Raw genomic sequence first — 16,650 nt, forward strand, 5'->3', positions numbered from 1 at the left:
CTCAATAAAAGGGGCTAAAAAGGATAATATTGATGCTTCCTACTATGCTCAAGTTATCTGACCTTCAGTTCAGCTCAGCAGAAAGAAATCTTGGTAGGAAAGCTCCTTGAGACTATTAACTGTATTCATTATTCAGCTCGCTTCCATTACTCCCTAAGTGAAGACCTAAAGTAACAGAAAGAAATGCAGAATAAGAGTACTGAGAAGTTTCTGTCTAGCTTTTTAATGGTATCCTGTCATTATGAATCTGCTCATTTAATTAGATGGTGGCTTACTGGCTCAGTGGGTTTTATGTGTTATGTTCCATTACATTTTTAAGGATGTCCCATGCCATCTAGCAGTAGATACAGATAATAAGATCTCTCTCTCTTTTTTTTTTTTTGAGCATTTAAAATTGTCTTCATATCTTCCTAAAACCTCTTAGGAACAAGAACATGGGTTAAAATTCAAATTTATTTCCATATCTTTCTTTTAAGTAGACATAACTTTTGTTTATTTCAAGAGAAAAGGCATAATGTAATTAATACAATTCAGAGATTATAGAGGATGTGAAAAGGGTTGTATAGAGGTTTGTCTCAAAACTTACAGAATAAAGTAGAAAACAAGACATCATCTTTGCAACTGTCTTTGAAACTATCTAAAATGGATGAAAATATTAATAAGACGTCTATCATCTACTACATCATATAAAGCTTTTCTGTAAGGTCAGTAAGTGAAACTGTGATGCCTTTAATGCTGTTGCCAATCAGATATAAACCAATTAATGGCCATGCTTCACTGCATTTCCCTGTAAAACTGGCATGTGTTTCATCCTCACACAGGATTTTAGGCCTTTGTCTCCTATTAGGGCAAAGTCTTTTGTCTTATAAACCCAAATGACTGGAAACCTGGTCGCACATTGTCCAAAGCAATTGAAACAGAAGAGTATATCATCTCCTTAGTCTCATCCTCTAGGAATTCAGCTTCTTCAGTTTGAGACGTTAAATCTTAGGCAGAACCATAAATAATCCCCAAAATCTGTTGTGTCCAGTTTACCTAAGAGTAAGGGATACAAAGGAAATAGTTCTGTGCTTAGTATTAGACCAATATTTATGGCAAAGTTTATAAAACTCTCAGAAAGACAAGCAGATGGATTGTCTAAAGTAAAAAATAATACCAGGTAATTAATTCAAAAGTCAATTAAATTCAATGGAAGATGTCCTTTGGACACTTCTACTCCAGCAACTCACAATGTATTTAATTTATTTACTTCCTTCCAGTCCTGCACCTCCACTGATCTCTTTCACAAGAATCAAGCAGATTGTGTGGTTTAACTACAGAGAAAGGGGTTGTGGTGTGTGGTGGAGAATCTTTGGTTTACAACAGAAAAAATACCTTCATAGACCAAAACCAAGAACCAGGAAATTCAAATAAAGCACGCAGTGAGAGCTGGCCACACAACCACTTCTCTAGCCTTTCCAAGGCTGGCTCCACCAAAGACATTTGAGCATTTCCAGGTTCCTGGAAAACCTATTGTTCTTACTAAATGCCTCCCTACCAAAACATCTCCTCCCTGGAGTCACAAGCATACTTATTGCCTCTGCTCGTTTATCCTGAAGTACTGACAAGGAGTAGGAGAACAGTTTTACATTTATTGATAGAAAGAATATGCATTTTCCCACCTTTTAATTTAAAAATATTTCAACAAAAATGAAGGTTAAGTTTGGTATTAACCTTAATCATCTAACAGATTTTTCCTTAATTTTTTTTTTTTTTTTTCGTGTCTGTCTTAAGACTGAGCATTAAGGCTTCAATATTTGAATCCAGACTAATGAATTTGGAACTCAAATTTCAGAGGGCTTGCAGTGGCCACGACAATTGTGAGACAGGTTGGATTTACAAGCTGGGGACAAATTAAAAACGCAAGACAATAAACTGAAAAAGAAAAAAAATGAACAAATTCCAGAACAACGAACAAAGTCTGTATTGGGTGCTAGGAGACTTGCAAGGATGTTTTGAATTTGTGGAAGACACTCATCATATCGTTCTGTATCCTCTCTCTACCTATCCCTCCTGTCCTGCACAGTCTCCCAGGATTGTATCAGACTGTTGAGAACTTAGGTAGATTTGCACCAGCTGCGTCCGTGTGCATCCTTACACAGCCACGCTTCCCTTCACTTAGGTGGGAGTAGCCATGGGATGGAGGAACAGTGCCTGGGTAACAGCTCTGCAGAGAAGGGTCCGGGGTTGTAGTGAATCACGCTGAGCATGAGCCAGTTGAGCTGAGCCCAGGCCAAGAGGGGCAAACGCCCTGTGGGGATGGACAGATGACTTGGCCTGCAAGACTGTAATCCCTCCTGCTGCATTCAGTGGTGAGCAGCATGCCCTCAGGAAGACGTGGTGCTGATGAGGGGGACTTCAGAGGAAGGGGGTTCTTCAGAGGTCTGAGGTCCTGTTCCAAGGAAGACTGAAAAAATTGGAATTGTGTAGCCTGGAGGAGAGACGCATTAGTAACACTCCTCCAGGACAGATAAGGCTGTTGGAAAGAATGTAATAAAATGGATTATTCTGTCCTAAGAATATCTGTAGTGTGGCAGAGCAAAAGCTTGCATCCCAGGATGGTGCCTCTGACAGTGCTGAGGTGGATGCCTAGGGAAGTAAATAAGCAGGGCAAGTATACAAAAGTACTTTCCCAAGCACACTGCAGCCCCCAGTCATCTTCAGTTTGGAGAATTCGTGGCCAGGACCTTCCTGTTCACTGTAAGCAGGGCAGGCAGCCACAAACTCCTTGAGGCAGAGGTGTTTGGGGTTGATACTGGGATATCTTCCCAACACCAAGGAGAGCGAAGCACTGGGTCAGACTGCTTGGGGAAGAGATACACTTCATCAATGAATAGCAGAGCTGGAAGACGTCTTGCAAAGCCAGCAAACCTCCGTTCAACGGTAATTGCTGCCAAATTCCAAACAACTGACAACATAATGACACAGCACCTTCTTCTCCCCTGATAATCTGATTTTCGGCCAGAATGTGACCTGGCATCTGAATTTCTGGAGCTGGCACTCCTCTTCTGGAGGGAAGGAGCACAGTCACAGAGAGCAGGCTGTTGGATGTTTACAGGCTGCCAGCTGTGCCACAATTTGGGGCAGATACAAAATTAAACTTGCTGCTATTCTGGCTAGAAACAGAAGGAAGAAGGTTTAGACAATCTGTTATTGAAAGAAGATAGTGTGAAAATAACCACTGAAGAAAAATATGTGTAAGGTGAGTCTGAGTGATATGTACAAAATTTAACAATTTAACACGGTGATTAGATATATTCTTATATAATATGCATATTATTATAAGGCACTTATTTTTTGCATTAAATGTTATAACATGTCAATTGGAACTTAACATAAAAACTATCAGATATTTATGGTTTTTTTAATTGAATAAGGGATAGCATCTGTCACCAAGATGGTATTTCTTGTACAGCTTTGGGAAGCTGCACAGATGAAAAACAGCAGTTAAAATTACATATATATATATATATGTACTATATAGACCAAGAGAGATAAATATAAAAGGAAGCTACCTGTCCCTTTGATAAATCAGAATTCACAATGAAACTCTGAAGAAAACATTAAAGCAAGGCTTGGATTCTCAGTTCACTTTTCCCCATTTTTTCCACCAGCAGCGTGGGAGCTGGGGCTATCACTTTTCTATACAGTCCCAGAGTTACATAGTCATTACTGGAGCTGACATTTGCTCTCCCTCCATCCATTTCCTTAAGATTATGAACGTCAAACAAAAAGTCGGCAGTACACGGATGATCCTTGACCTTCGCTCATGTTCCCATGGAGCAGGCTCCTTTTTCAGCAGCTCCAGCCCCTGCTTCCTTCTGTGAGTCACCCAGCAAAGAAGCACTTTTGTTACTAAAGTTATCTTTCAGATCACACCGCAAGGATCGCTTCTGTGGCATATTGTTTGCTCCTCTCTGCTTCTAATTATCTCCTGGAATAGATGTGTATGAGGTACGGCATCTGATTGCTTGACACTCAAATAATTAAAACACTTTTGGTTTGGGGAGAACTGGTGAGAAACGACTGAGATCAATTTATTCTCGTGGATTTGTAAAATTCACATACTGACTTCACGTTGCTAGGGATCAAACCTGCTCCCGCTTCAGCGAACAGGGATTTCGGTGTGCTCGTTCTCCGCATTGCTGATATTGCTTCGATAGGACCATGAGGCTGAAATGCAACTGGGAATGAGTTACGGGTGTGCTTTTTGTTCAAATGATCCATGTAGATGCCTGAGTAAACAAACACATCTCAATAGGAGCCTTGTTTCAGTGGTTAGTTTGGGCTGCCCATCAGTTGTCTCAGGAGCTCGTAGGCAGTTCAGCAAGATTAAGGGTCCAGTCGAGCCCTTAAAAGCATCAGTATTTTCTGAGCCCACCCTGCAACACATTTTAATTTTATTTGTTTTTTTTTCTTGTGCCTAGTCACACAGTCTGAACGGCACTGAAGAGGGAAAGGGTCAGCCTAGTCCAAAGCCTTCTGAATACGATTGGAATGGGATTTGTTTACTCACCCATAAAGTTATCACAGAAAACATCTTACTGTTTTTGAAACAATTTGCATAGTACACTGCATATTTCACTGTATACCCCAATAAAAAAAAAACAGCTTTTAAAGCTGTCAGGGGAATCAGTGGTGAACAGAACCAAATGACTGTGATCCCTGAATTTTCCCCGACATCATTGTTAGCCATTTGCAAGCAGGGAACATGATGGAAGAGGCACATGCCCAGCTCCCACGTGCTGAGACCACCTTGGGTCTTCCTTGCTTTCTTTCTAAGTGTAATAACAAAAATAAAGCATTCAAAAAAAAGAGATGTATGGGCTTTTATTTAGGAAAACAGAGGAGAGAACTCAAAGCGACGCGTAGCTACCAGAGCACTGAAAATCTCATTCTCCCAGAGGAGACCGGTGCCAGTGCTGAATGCGGCCACTCACACCAAATATTAGAGTATGAATTATAGGTGACCTGTGATCCATGAAAATGCACATGGAGAGTCTTTATGTAACTCCTTTGTGTGTCACACCAGTGTGAGGCCAGTAGGGCTTGTAGTTGAGCCAGAAGAAAAGGAAGACGTGTAGCATCAGATACCTGACATGTTGCTGATGGAATCAAGTGGCCTTGAGGGGAGAAGGGGAGTACTGAGTGATGGGGAACCACTGATGGCAGCAGAACACACCAATATCAACACCTGGTCCCTCAGGAAGCAGCTTTCCGTGAAAGGATGGGGTAGGTGGATGGGATGTGCAGAACATTCCCCAGCTGGATAACCAAGCATCTCCCAGGTGCTCGGTGCTGATGACCCTCCTGCTGGGATTTACCTTTTCGTTCTGCTTATGGAGTCCCAGACAGGGTGACATACCTGTGATATTTTTCTAATAACCAGCAGGGAAGAGGAAATGATGAGGAAATCATACTTTTACATTTTCCTTCAGCTCAGGGTGAGGTCCTGGGAGGTGTTTTTCACTTTTACATTTTGTATTGGTATAGAAATGCTTTCTCTTTGCAACCACATCTTCCAAGGATGAGCTGTTGCCTGTGGCAAAGAGAGAGTGAATTTTTTAAATCCCAGAAAGCAGGCTTGTAAGCAGCCAAATCAGTGGCACATATTTTCCTACAAATACAAAACCTCTGCCCCTTAAACTCCTCCTTCCTTCAGTAACCTCTGCTCCTCCCTTTGTCCTCTATGACATTCCTACTTGGTAGGACACATCACACGTTGCGGTAAATCCAAAATGAAGCAGGTGCTATGGCCTGGCAACCTGCATGTGCTGCTTGGTCGCCTAGCAGCTGACAAGCTATCAGTAATAACGGGGTCTTCTGCCCCCTTTCCTTGGTTAAAGTCACAGGCTAAAGTCACAGTGGGACCAAAGAAATGCCTACAGGTGAGGCACAGTGCACCGTGTGTTTGTCTAAGAGATCCTGGGAGAGGTTCTCTAGACCAAGGAGCTTTGGCACTGTCCATGGATGGAAACCAAACGGATGGTTGCTGGTAACAAAATCATGGACCTCAGTAACTCGGTGATACACACATATTTAAGGTGTGGATTTCTGGATTTCCATGAAATGTATAATCTCATAGCATCAAAATAATAAATTAGTTAAATAAAATCGTCACTAAGTGAAAAGACAATTAACTGCAGTAATACACAGGGTCCTTCTTCCTCCTGGCTGTTCATCAGTGCAGAGCCCTTTCAAATCATTTACACAGTAGGTCAGCTTGTCTCCCTACAAAGAAAAATTAAAAATTAAAAAAAAAATGCTTACAGTATGAAGTGAAGGGCAAAGGGACTCACGTTGCACCACAGTGGGAGAGGAAGCAAATTCCAGAGCCTTTCATCAAAAGCTGGGACCTTCCAGGTGAACAAGGTAGCCTCATTCCAGATGCAGCAGCTCCTCTTCATTTGCTGCTTGTTGAAAGAAAACATTCCATTTTCCTGATCATTTACTAGGCCAACTCCACTTCAGGCAATGCCTGTGCATGTTTTTTCGTATGGGGGCAGTGGGGCATGGTAGGAAATGGTTTACAGGTGGTTCTATTTACCTCTGCAACTCAAGCTCTGAGATCACAAATAAATCTTTCTCCAGTGAACATAAGCGGCTATTTCAGAGTCATTTTCTGCTGTATGCCTCGCAGTGTAGCAGGCAGGTCATTTTTCAATTTGTTTAGATTCAGTTGGCAGTGCTAAATGAAATGTGGTTGATGATTTCAGCCTCCCTTTTGGGTGGCGTTCCAAAACCCTGCAATGAGATGCAATGGGTAGTCCAAGTGCAAAGAAACTGCCGTGATTAAGGCAGCATATTGACTGAATTTCCCATTACCCTTTAGGCAGGTAAAACCGAACATGTACATGGTACAGACTGTAGAAAAGCTCAGGCTTTGGCACTTACGCTATGTTTGTCTGGCTGTCTGCTGTAATAGTCTCTTGGCTTTTGTGGAACAAATATTTTCTCAATTTGTCATTTTCTCCCATGAGCTGTGAACACATGCAAAATTAAGATAAACATCAGAGGGCAAAGCAAATTCTCTTTGCATGCTGCAGCACGACGTAGACTAAAAACCATGTAGCTCCCAGGCTCAGAGGAGCTTCTGTTTGTGCAGCTCAGTTGGTGCAGCACTGCCCACCTCATGGTTCACTTCACCCCACATCAAAAAACTGCAAGCTCTGGTTAACACCCCGACTGCCACATGGCGTTAGCTGTCACCTGCTGAAAGATCCACTTCTGGCATCAGCATTTCCAGTGGGATCTGTATTGTTCCTCGCTTCTCTGTACAGATATGTGTAACAAGTCAGCCAATCCATCAAAGGTCCCTGCAGCCGAGCAGCAAAACAATTTAGTGAAAACTCTGTGTTTGTGTCAGGATACCGCAGCACGTCTTTGTGCTGGTGGGAGCTCAGCTGGCTCCTTGGTAGACCAGGATGGTGGCTGTTCTCCTGTCCTCAGGATGATCACAGCCCCTACATCCCTCCAGAGCACTGGGATGTCTCTTCCCAGGATGCACTACCTGGGTTATAGCTATCTTTCAAAGACTCTTTCTTTCTCTATTTTCTTTTTCTTTTTTTCTTTTTTCTTTTTCCTGATACTCCTGGGCTTCTAAGCTGGGCTGGCCCCTCGGAGCAACTTACTCTGATCCATTGTTCAGCAGATGGCCCAGTGCCTCTTCAGTCCTAGATTTTTTCCCATTTTTCCTACTAAACCTTCCCTTGCTCAGCACAGAGACTCATTGCTGATCTCTCCCCCTCCCCATGTTTACTATACCAAGTAAATTAGAAGGCATTTGCCTTTTTCTCAGTCCCAGATCTCTCCCTATGGTGCTCCCTTGCCCCATCTCCCAAGATGGCAGAGGACAGAAATATTTAGTCCAGCTGTATCTTCTGCACAGGTTCCTACTTTGTTTATTCTCATTGCAGTATTCAATCACCTTCCAAAAATACGCAAAGCAAAGTGACTGGCACCTGTCACATCTTTGCACTTTCCTCTTCTCCCCTAGGGAAGAAGTGTGAGCAAAGGAGTATTTTGGCTTTGAGCCTGTTTATTTTAAGCTTGTTTTTTCTTAAAACGGGGCATATGCGTGTCATTTCCCCACCGAAGACACTACCAGACCATCTGCTCACTTTCAATCTAACTTGACAGGGGGACGGTGGTCTTGAAGACAAGGTGTTATGTTGAAGGCGAGGTAGAAGAGACGGAGATGAGAAGAGCAGGAGAACCTGCAGCAGGATTTCATCCCTGTTTGGATGTCTAAGAGGATGGGTCCTTGGCTCCAGGACACCAGTTCTTTGGAAAGCAGGCTTCCTAGATTGCCTTGCTGGGGTCTGTGGCAGCCTTTACTCCTGGTCAAACCCTATCTACAGTTTCCCACACAGATGAGCTCTTCTTTCACTGTCACCTCAGGCTGCCTCACATGATCACAGTCACAGTTTGTGGTCTTCTTTCTGGTCCTACAGCTGACCTGGTGGGTACACGGACCTCCTCATGGAGAAGCCCGAGGCACAGAGACTGGGAAGCTGATGAGCAAATCCCATGGGAAGGCACCGTGAGGATGCTGGTGGCCGGGCATACCATAGCATTCTGTGCCAGGTGACATTGCTTGAAGCCTCACACCAGGGATGTTGCAGTAGGCAAGCCAAGAGGCCTGCGTTACTGAGGCTAGGTCACTGCTGCATAGAGTCATTTGTCAGTGAAAGAGGAGCTTGTTGTTCCTAGGCATTGCTACAGAGCTGGACATCGACACTGAACATGAGAGAAGTGGTACAGCTGAGACTCATATCATGAGTATACATTTTCAGATGAAGACACTGTGTGTAAATTGATTTCTTTCAAAATATTGCCGTATGCCTACTCCTACTGACACCTCCATCCCACTTAGATCTCAAAGAAGAAGGATCAGATTGCATTGGAGAGCCACCTCTCAAGGCTTAAGCAATCCACTTAAGTGACTCAAGACCTTCAAGCCTTTCTTCACAACCCTAAGAAACAAAAACAAATTGTTGAAAGTAAAGCTGAGGCATAGAGCTTGTCACAGAGCTCATTCAGAAATGCACCCAGTCCCAGATGGCTCACTTGAAATAATGGGATTTGCCACCACCATGTGCACTGTTTCTGGGATGCCCTCAAAGCAGAAGTGCTGCAGAGGTAACGGGGTGCCTCTGTCACCGCAGGACACAATCTTGGGACATCTTTCTCACACTGCATTTTTGGCTGCCATACTGCAGCCAGTGCATGGTACATACACACCAGGAGCATCTCTAAGAGGGCCATCAGCCAAGGTAACCCACACAAGTGGGTTACTGGCTGCCCTCTTATCAGCCAGAGATGTTCTTACAGCAGGTAGAGATTGCATGAGTGAGGCCAGAGAGTGAAGTCCCACCTTGCTTAGCCCTGGTGTAAAGCAGCTACGTCTCCTTTCTCCAGCCTGGGCTGGTTGCAGAAGACCTGCAAGACTTAGCCAAATGTTTTCTCTCGAATCTGTTCTCCATTCCAGGCATTACTTCTGTCAGGAAGGATTAATGAAGCATTTCATTTATTAAATGGGAGCATTTGGCTGCAGTGAACTCATCTGGTTGTTTACTATTTTCTTTTATGAACATTTGTTTTTTACAAATGTTTCTGTTTTAATCTGTACCTTTGCTATAATCTCTTCCTTTACCTAGACATTTTTCAAAGTTAACAGCATTAATAAGCATTTGTATACCACATGCTGAACAAAAACACCTGCCCACAAACACTATTTACTTAATTTGCTTAAGCCAGTATTTATTTACCTGGCATCCAGCTAAAAGGGATAGCAGACAGCTTTCTAGCTTAACACTGTGTTGGTAAAAAGTATTGTCTTTAAAATTGTGCATAATATGATCAACGGGAGAGAAAAGCAGCTCTCTTAAATGATTCTGAGCCTCTGAATACCTTATCTCGCATTTTTGACCATTTTTCTGATTTTTTGACTTTTTTTTTTGTTTGTTTGTAGTGAAAGCAAAGAGAGAGGGAAGGAGGAATTTTTAAAACTTTTATCAGATTTTAAAGAACACTTAAAATGTGTTGTTTTTTTTTCCCTTCTGATCTTCTTAAGAGCTAGTGAGAAAATGTGAAAGTTAATTTATTGGATACACTGGACTGTGAATACTTGCCTGTGTCTGATTTAAACAGGTACAGCTTGTACTGCTTATGTAAGCAGACTAAGGGGGGGCTTGAGATGACAACTGATTAGTCACCTTTGTACCCACCATTTGTTACTTGTTTTGATTTAGGCTTTCGTTTTTCTTTCACTATCTTTCAAAACAGATGATTTTAGGAGGCTCCAGAGCTTCAGACATTTGCAATAATTGTCCGGTGTCCAGGCCAAATATACATTTGTCAAGGAAGCAAAGTATTCTTAGCCATATGGATGTGTTGATCCTGAATATTTTATTAAATATAATAATAATAATAATAATAATCCTACAAAAATAGGTAGGAGATATCCAAAAATGAAAATAAAGGTGGGTGTCTATACTGTACAGCCAAGGTGAGGTTCTGGGAGCAGATAAGGTCCTAGATGTGAGCCGCACTAGGACGCTGCCTGTATTATTTGGCAACTGGCAACATCCCGCTCATCTGCAAAATACCTTTTAGCTCTGAAGTTCTGATTGTTTCTGGCCCCTGCCTTCAAGACTGTTTATGCATTTTCTATTTCACATTAAAAACAAGCCAGCTACTAACTGAGGAACCAAGAGTGAAGCTCAGGTCTCCTCCCTCCCGCTGAGGTCTGCAGTCGATGAGGGTGAGGTTTTACTCCTCGTCTTTTCCCATTGCGCTTCCTATTGCTGGACCTATAGCTGGCCCTTCTGAGACTTTGAGGTCACTGCAGTTTTCCCTTTGGAGCTGTGTCATAAGCACAGCATAGACAGGGAGCCTGGCTTCATCTCTCTGAATTACCTTACAGTGCATAGTTTCACACAGAGGCTTAGTGAACAGCACAAAAATATTGCAATTCATATGCAGGGAAAAAGGCCTCTGTAATAGAATGTGTTTTGACTATGTGTCTCATGCGGTTTGCCTCTCAGCAGCAATGTAGAAAGCACTTACTCTTCCTTCTTTTCCATAATATGAAGGTGCCTAAAGGTTTCAAGTGAAAATGAGAGCAGCTCTGAACTGGTCATGGCAGAAATAGTCAAAAGACCACTCTTGCCAGAAGGACCTGGGCAGCATGAGGACAGAGATAGGGAAACAAGACAGGCGAAACAGCAGAAAGGATTTTTAAAAAAATGGGGCAAGGGAAAGTTTCTTACCTTTTGTATAAGAGGGGGAGGACAGGTCCAGCAAACTCACGTTGTGAGCCATGCACATATTGCCTGTCAAAGAGTTGGAGCTGAACAGAAGCAGGGAACGGATTCAATCCACCCTCACATTTGTCACCTGTTTCCACAGCATGAGAATCCTTTTTATGTCGGATAGTAAAATCACCAAAACATCCTTTTTTTTTTTTTTTTCAGATGGTATTTGGCCTAACCAGACTAAACCCTTAAAAAATAACTGTTTTGTTTCTTTTTGATTGTTTGCTCCAATATACTCTGAGTTTCATTAGAGAATGACATTTCCACTCCAACGATGACCCAAGGTTTCAAAAAATCCTTAAGAGATTCAGTTTCCCAAAACCTAACTTTTTTTTCTGGTGGGGTTAACCCACTATTTGCACAGTTCTGGACCTGAGTCCTGCTGACAGTTCCTGAACACAGGTGGTACTGGCTGGCATCTGCCAGATGAAAACTTTCCGTAATGGTCTGATTCACTCACACCGACAGTTTTATGCTTGAAATTCCAGTGTTAAAGATTATTTTAATTGGCTTATGTTTCCCCACCATCTATTGCCTCAGACCAGAACTACCCTTGTCTAAGAGTGAACTTCTGAAATATTTGTTCTCTGAACTCTTTTTATGTAAATATCCTTCCATTTTAAATTAAAATTTGTTTCAAGTGGAGATTAGGACACTGTTTTAGAAATGCGTTGGTTTGTTTTAACAAACTGTGCCATCTGGCGAGGTAATATGTCCCTGTCATTGTGCTTTTAGCTTTATTACATTAAAAGCTTTCCCAATATTGAAGACCGAGTTTGTGTTGTGTATTAATCTGTACATATTAATTAATTGCAAAGCTTTAAGCATACATCTTAATATGATGGCAATTATTTCTAAAGATCCTAAATGTGGATTTGAATGAATAGATTGATAATGAGTTACTTCACACTGACATTGAGTGGTGTCTCTTCAGTCAACACGCACCAGCCCAGCTGCCATACGCTGCAACCAGCTCAGCACTGGCACAGCAGTGAGGCCCCACTTGCGGTACTGCTTTGAGCTCTGGGGATGGTGGTGTGGGTCCAGAGGAGGACCATGAGGATGATCAGAGGGCTGGAGCTCCTCTCCTGTGAGGAAAGATTGAGAGAGTTGGGGTTGTTCAGCCTGGAGAAGAGAAGGCCGCAGGGAGACCTTCCAGTGCCTAAACGGGGCCTGCAGGAAAGCTGAGGAGGGGCTGTCAGGGGGTGTAGTGATAGGACAAGGGGGAATGGCTTTAAACTAAAAAAGGGGAGATTTAGATTAGATAAAAAGGGAGAAATTCTTTATGCTGAGGGTGATGAGGCCCTGGCACAGGCTGCCCAGAGAAGCTGTGGCTGCCCTATCCCTGGAGGTGTTCAAGGCCAGGCTGGATGGGGCTTTGGGCAGCCTGGTCTGGTGGGAGGTGTCCCTGCCCATGGCAGGGGGTTGGAACTGGGTCATCTTTAATGTCCCTTCCAACCCAAACTCATAGAAATCTTGTATATGTCAAGGTCCAGCCACTCATTTCACACAGCTACATTGCTTGTTGGGTTGAGAAACACGACAAACTTGAGTTCTCCATGTAGGCTCGCCCGTGCAGCTCTTACCATTCCTGCATATCCCCCCCGCCCCCCCCCGCAGCTCCTGCCATGGCCAGGACTGCTCAGCGGGCATTAAGACAAATTGGCTGTTGTCTTAAGACACAAGACACCCGGTACCTTGCAAAACCACACTTCCTGCTTTGTTGTTTTTCCCTCAACATGATTTGTGTGCAACTGGAGATATTCAGGCTGAGATAATTTCCCCGGCTGGCTGACGTGCTGCAGGCAGGTCCCTGCATAGCAGGCCGGGGGGGCAGCACAGAGGTGGCTAATGAGGGTTTAACCAAAGGATGCTTTGCTGGTTTTGAAGGCCTCTCACAGCTGACGGTTCTCCTCCTGTTCGGCTTCAGCCACAAGGCAGGCAGGAGGGTTTAAAGCCCTGTTAGCAGTGACAGAAACGTGCTCAGCGGGAGGGATGAGGCTCTCAGAAAGCCGTGACTCAGTCAGCCCCCGGCACGCAACTGCCTCGCGCACACAACGCTCCCTTCCGCCATGCGCTTAGCCAGCCTCGTTAAAACCCAACGTAAAACTAAAATCATTCATCATCCGTGATTAAATTAGTGCCCCCATAAAACTTTAATATGCTCTCCGAAAATTAGCCACATTCAGAAAGCGCTCTCCTAAATATTTCATCAAAAGCTTCCCACTGCAGAGGCCGCGCGGCACATTTTTTTTTATTTACAAGGACAATGTTTGAGTTTAATTGCAGTGTTTAAAGACAATGCGAGTTCTCCTCTGAATTGCCCATTGCACTGCTGCTCGGGGCCCGCAGCCCACCCCTGCCTTCCGACGACTGAGCACAGCTTCTGTACAGAATGTGCCTCATTGTGTTTCGAAACACACATCATTTCTTATGCAAAGATTCATAATTTGGGGAAGTTATTTTAAGTAGCCCGAACAAGAAACTATGGGAGCAGCGTGGGGAAGGATGATTAAATGCATTTGTGCATTGCACAATGCCGTTGCTGAGGCACATCAGGCAGTCACTCAGCTTGCAGCATAGACTATGTAGGAGGGCATAATTCCTCTCTGTGTGTCGTAATGACTGGGATTCGTGGTTTAAAGCCAGGGTAGGGTCTGCGGTGCAGCTCAATGCAGACAGAAGCATAAAGTCTTCATTAGTGCAGGAGTACGATTGTTATCATTAGTGCTATTTGTTAAGCATTAATTATATTCTAGGCTTAATACAAGCCATGAAATCACAGCTCCTGCTCTGAACTGTTTACAGACTTGGCGGTCTCTGCAGCATCGGGTGGCGGGGTCCTGGCTGGCAGGGGCCCTCCACGCTCCTGCTGTGGGATCTGCCCTGCTTGGTGCTCGTGGCTGAGCCCCACGCCCGCTGTGCCTCGCGTGAGGGAGAAGTTGTTCCTCCATCAGGAACTTGGGAAGAGACAACAGAGATTTGGAGCTGGGGCTTTCATGTACTGCATAAATACCATAAGAAGCAAATTAATGGGCAATTTTAGAACGAGGGTGTCAGTTTTCTTATCAAATTGTAGAGGGCCTTCAATTCATCCCCATGTGGAAGGGAAATTGCAGTATTATTAATTTGCAGTAATTAGGGAGGACTCCGGTAAAGCAAAACTTGATGTGCTTTTACTGTAACTGCCAATAAACCAAGAAACAGAGCAGAGAATATGTAGTGGAGGGCGTAGGAACAATGTTGTAGAGCTCTTTGTTAAGCTGGTAACGGCATCCATCACTGGGTTTTATCAACCAGGATATTCCCCAGGGTGTTGCATTATGTTCCAGCCCTCTTAAGAGCTAGTTATTCCTTCAGGAATGACTTTGAAATCTCAAACACTTTCACAATTTTTCTTGCCTAAAATTATTTTTAAAAAGGGCTTCCTTCCTGGAAAAAAAAAAATTCTGTCTCCTGAAAGCTTCACTATTTGTTATGCTCAGGAAAACACAAGTGCTTTCTGATTCATTTTTTCTCTGGGGAACTCAGTTACAGAACTTGATAATGAGAGAAACTTTTTAATCTTTTAATGTAAATAGGATTCTTTTATTAATATAAATAGATGGCAGGTTTTAATGTATATAAATAGATGTGCTCGAGACACCAGCGAATCCTTCAGCAGACATCACTACTGTCAGCTTTACAGGAAGGACAGGCTCTCTGTTAAAGGCAAAACCATATTAGCATTCATGACACACACAGCACTTGCATTTTTAGGTGAGGGGAATGTGTACCATGTCCCAGGTTGTTCCCTAGGCTTGGCAGGGGGATGAAAAAGCCATTCACAGTCTCTGTTTTCTAATTCTTACAAAAACGTTCACAGGTTGCCAGTTTCTCCTCTCACCATCAGAAGAGGTTTCAGACAAGACGTGCCACATCTAAGAGGAGGGAGAAACCAAAAACTGTTTTATGGGTGACACATTTTGGCTGCTCCTTCAGATGTGGGTTGACCCAGAGAATTTGGGTTTACCGGGGACAAATTCCAGCCTCGGCCATGGGCCATGTGCACATATTCAGAGCCCAATGCCCCACTGCAAGTAATGGGTTTGCCATGTTGTAGGACCCCCAGCAGCCCTGGCTCCATTCCCATGTGCCCATCACTGAACAGAGGCCATTGCGTAGATTGGTATTGACAGAGAACTGGCATAAAAACAAGCTGCGAAAGTAACCTCAAACCTCCTTCCAGTGCCATTCCATACCCAGTGGCCACCTTGTTGGAGGAGCAGGGAAATGTGTGCCCACAAGCAGAAAGTTTTTGGAAAGCTCTATATATTCACAGTGGTGCTGCGCTGCTGGGTGTTGGTGAGTGATGATACACAGGTTCAAAGAGTATAGAAACATCACTACATGCTCTTGCAGAAAAAGAATTGCTTTTGGGTGGTATTGTGTAAAAAGAGCATGGTAGCAATAACTCTGAGAAGGAAGAAAGCATTAGGGAGCTGATAAAACAGGCTGTAGGGACTCATAACTCAGGGAGCAGAACATACTTTCCATCAGAAGGAAGAGGATTTGTGAAGTGCTGATAGCACTGCTTAGAGACGAGGTGCTGGAGAGAGGCAGTGGCTCCAGATTTTCCTTATTGCTCCAGCTGTTACCGTTTGGGCACCAGCAATAAAAAGAACAAAATTAATAGTGCAAAATGCTGTAAAATAGATCATCTGGATTCTGAATATTCTGAAATGGAAAACGTTGAAGGAGGAACAGTTTCTTGTCATTAGAAAGTTTGCTAACCCAGAGGCACTAGGAATGAACGATCTTGTAACAAGAATGGCCACATCTTTGAAGTTACATGAACACAGTGGATAAGAGATTCAACCAGAAAAGATCATCATGCATGATAGTAAGGAAAAATATTTCTTGTAAGCCAACAACTTACTGTTTCTGTGGATAACTGACCAGCTTGCCAGTGACCACCAGGTGCTGAAAGCTGACCTGCAAGCAGCCAACAGCCCAAACATCAGGCAGACCAGGCTGCAGGTCATGAAGCCTCCACACATGAGGCTGGAGCCTCAAGACTTGATCAACACGCCTCCTTCAGGCAGGCACTTCTTTTGTGTAATTTCAACAATACAGAAAGAAAATTAAGATCATTAATTAGGGTGAAATATCTGACAAAATACTCTGACAAGACTTAGTCTTTTCATATACACGTGGAAAAAAGTCATCCATCGAAATCTTGTTTAGATGTTGTGTGCTTTGAAGGCATCAACAGTTAGCATGGATCTTATTCACATCCTAGATAAACTGGGAG

Source organism: Anser brachyrhynchus (genome assembly GCF_964034855.1).
Source record: "Anser brachyrhynchus genome assembly, chromosome: 1".
NCBI lineage: Eukaryota > Metazoa > Chordata > Aves > Anseriformes > Anatidae > Anser > Anser brachyrhynchus.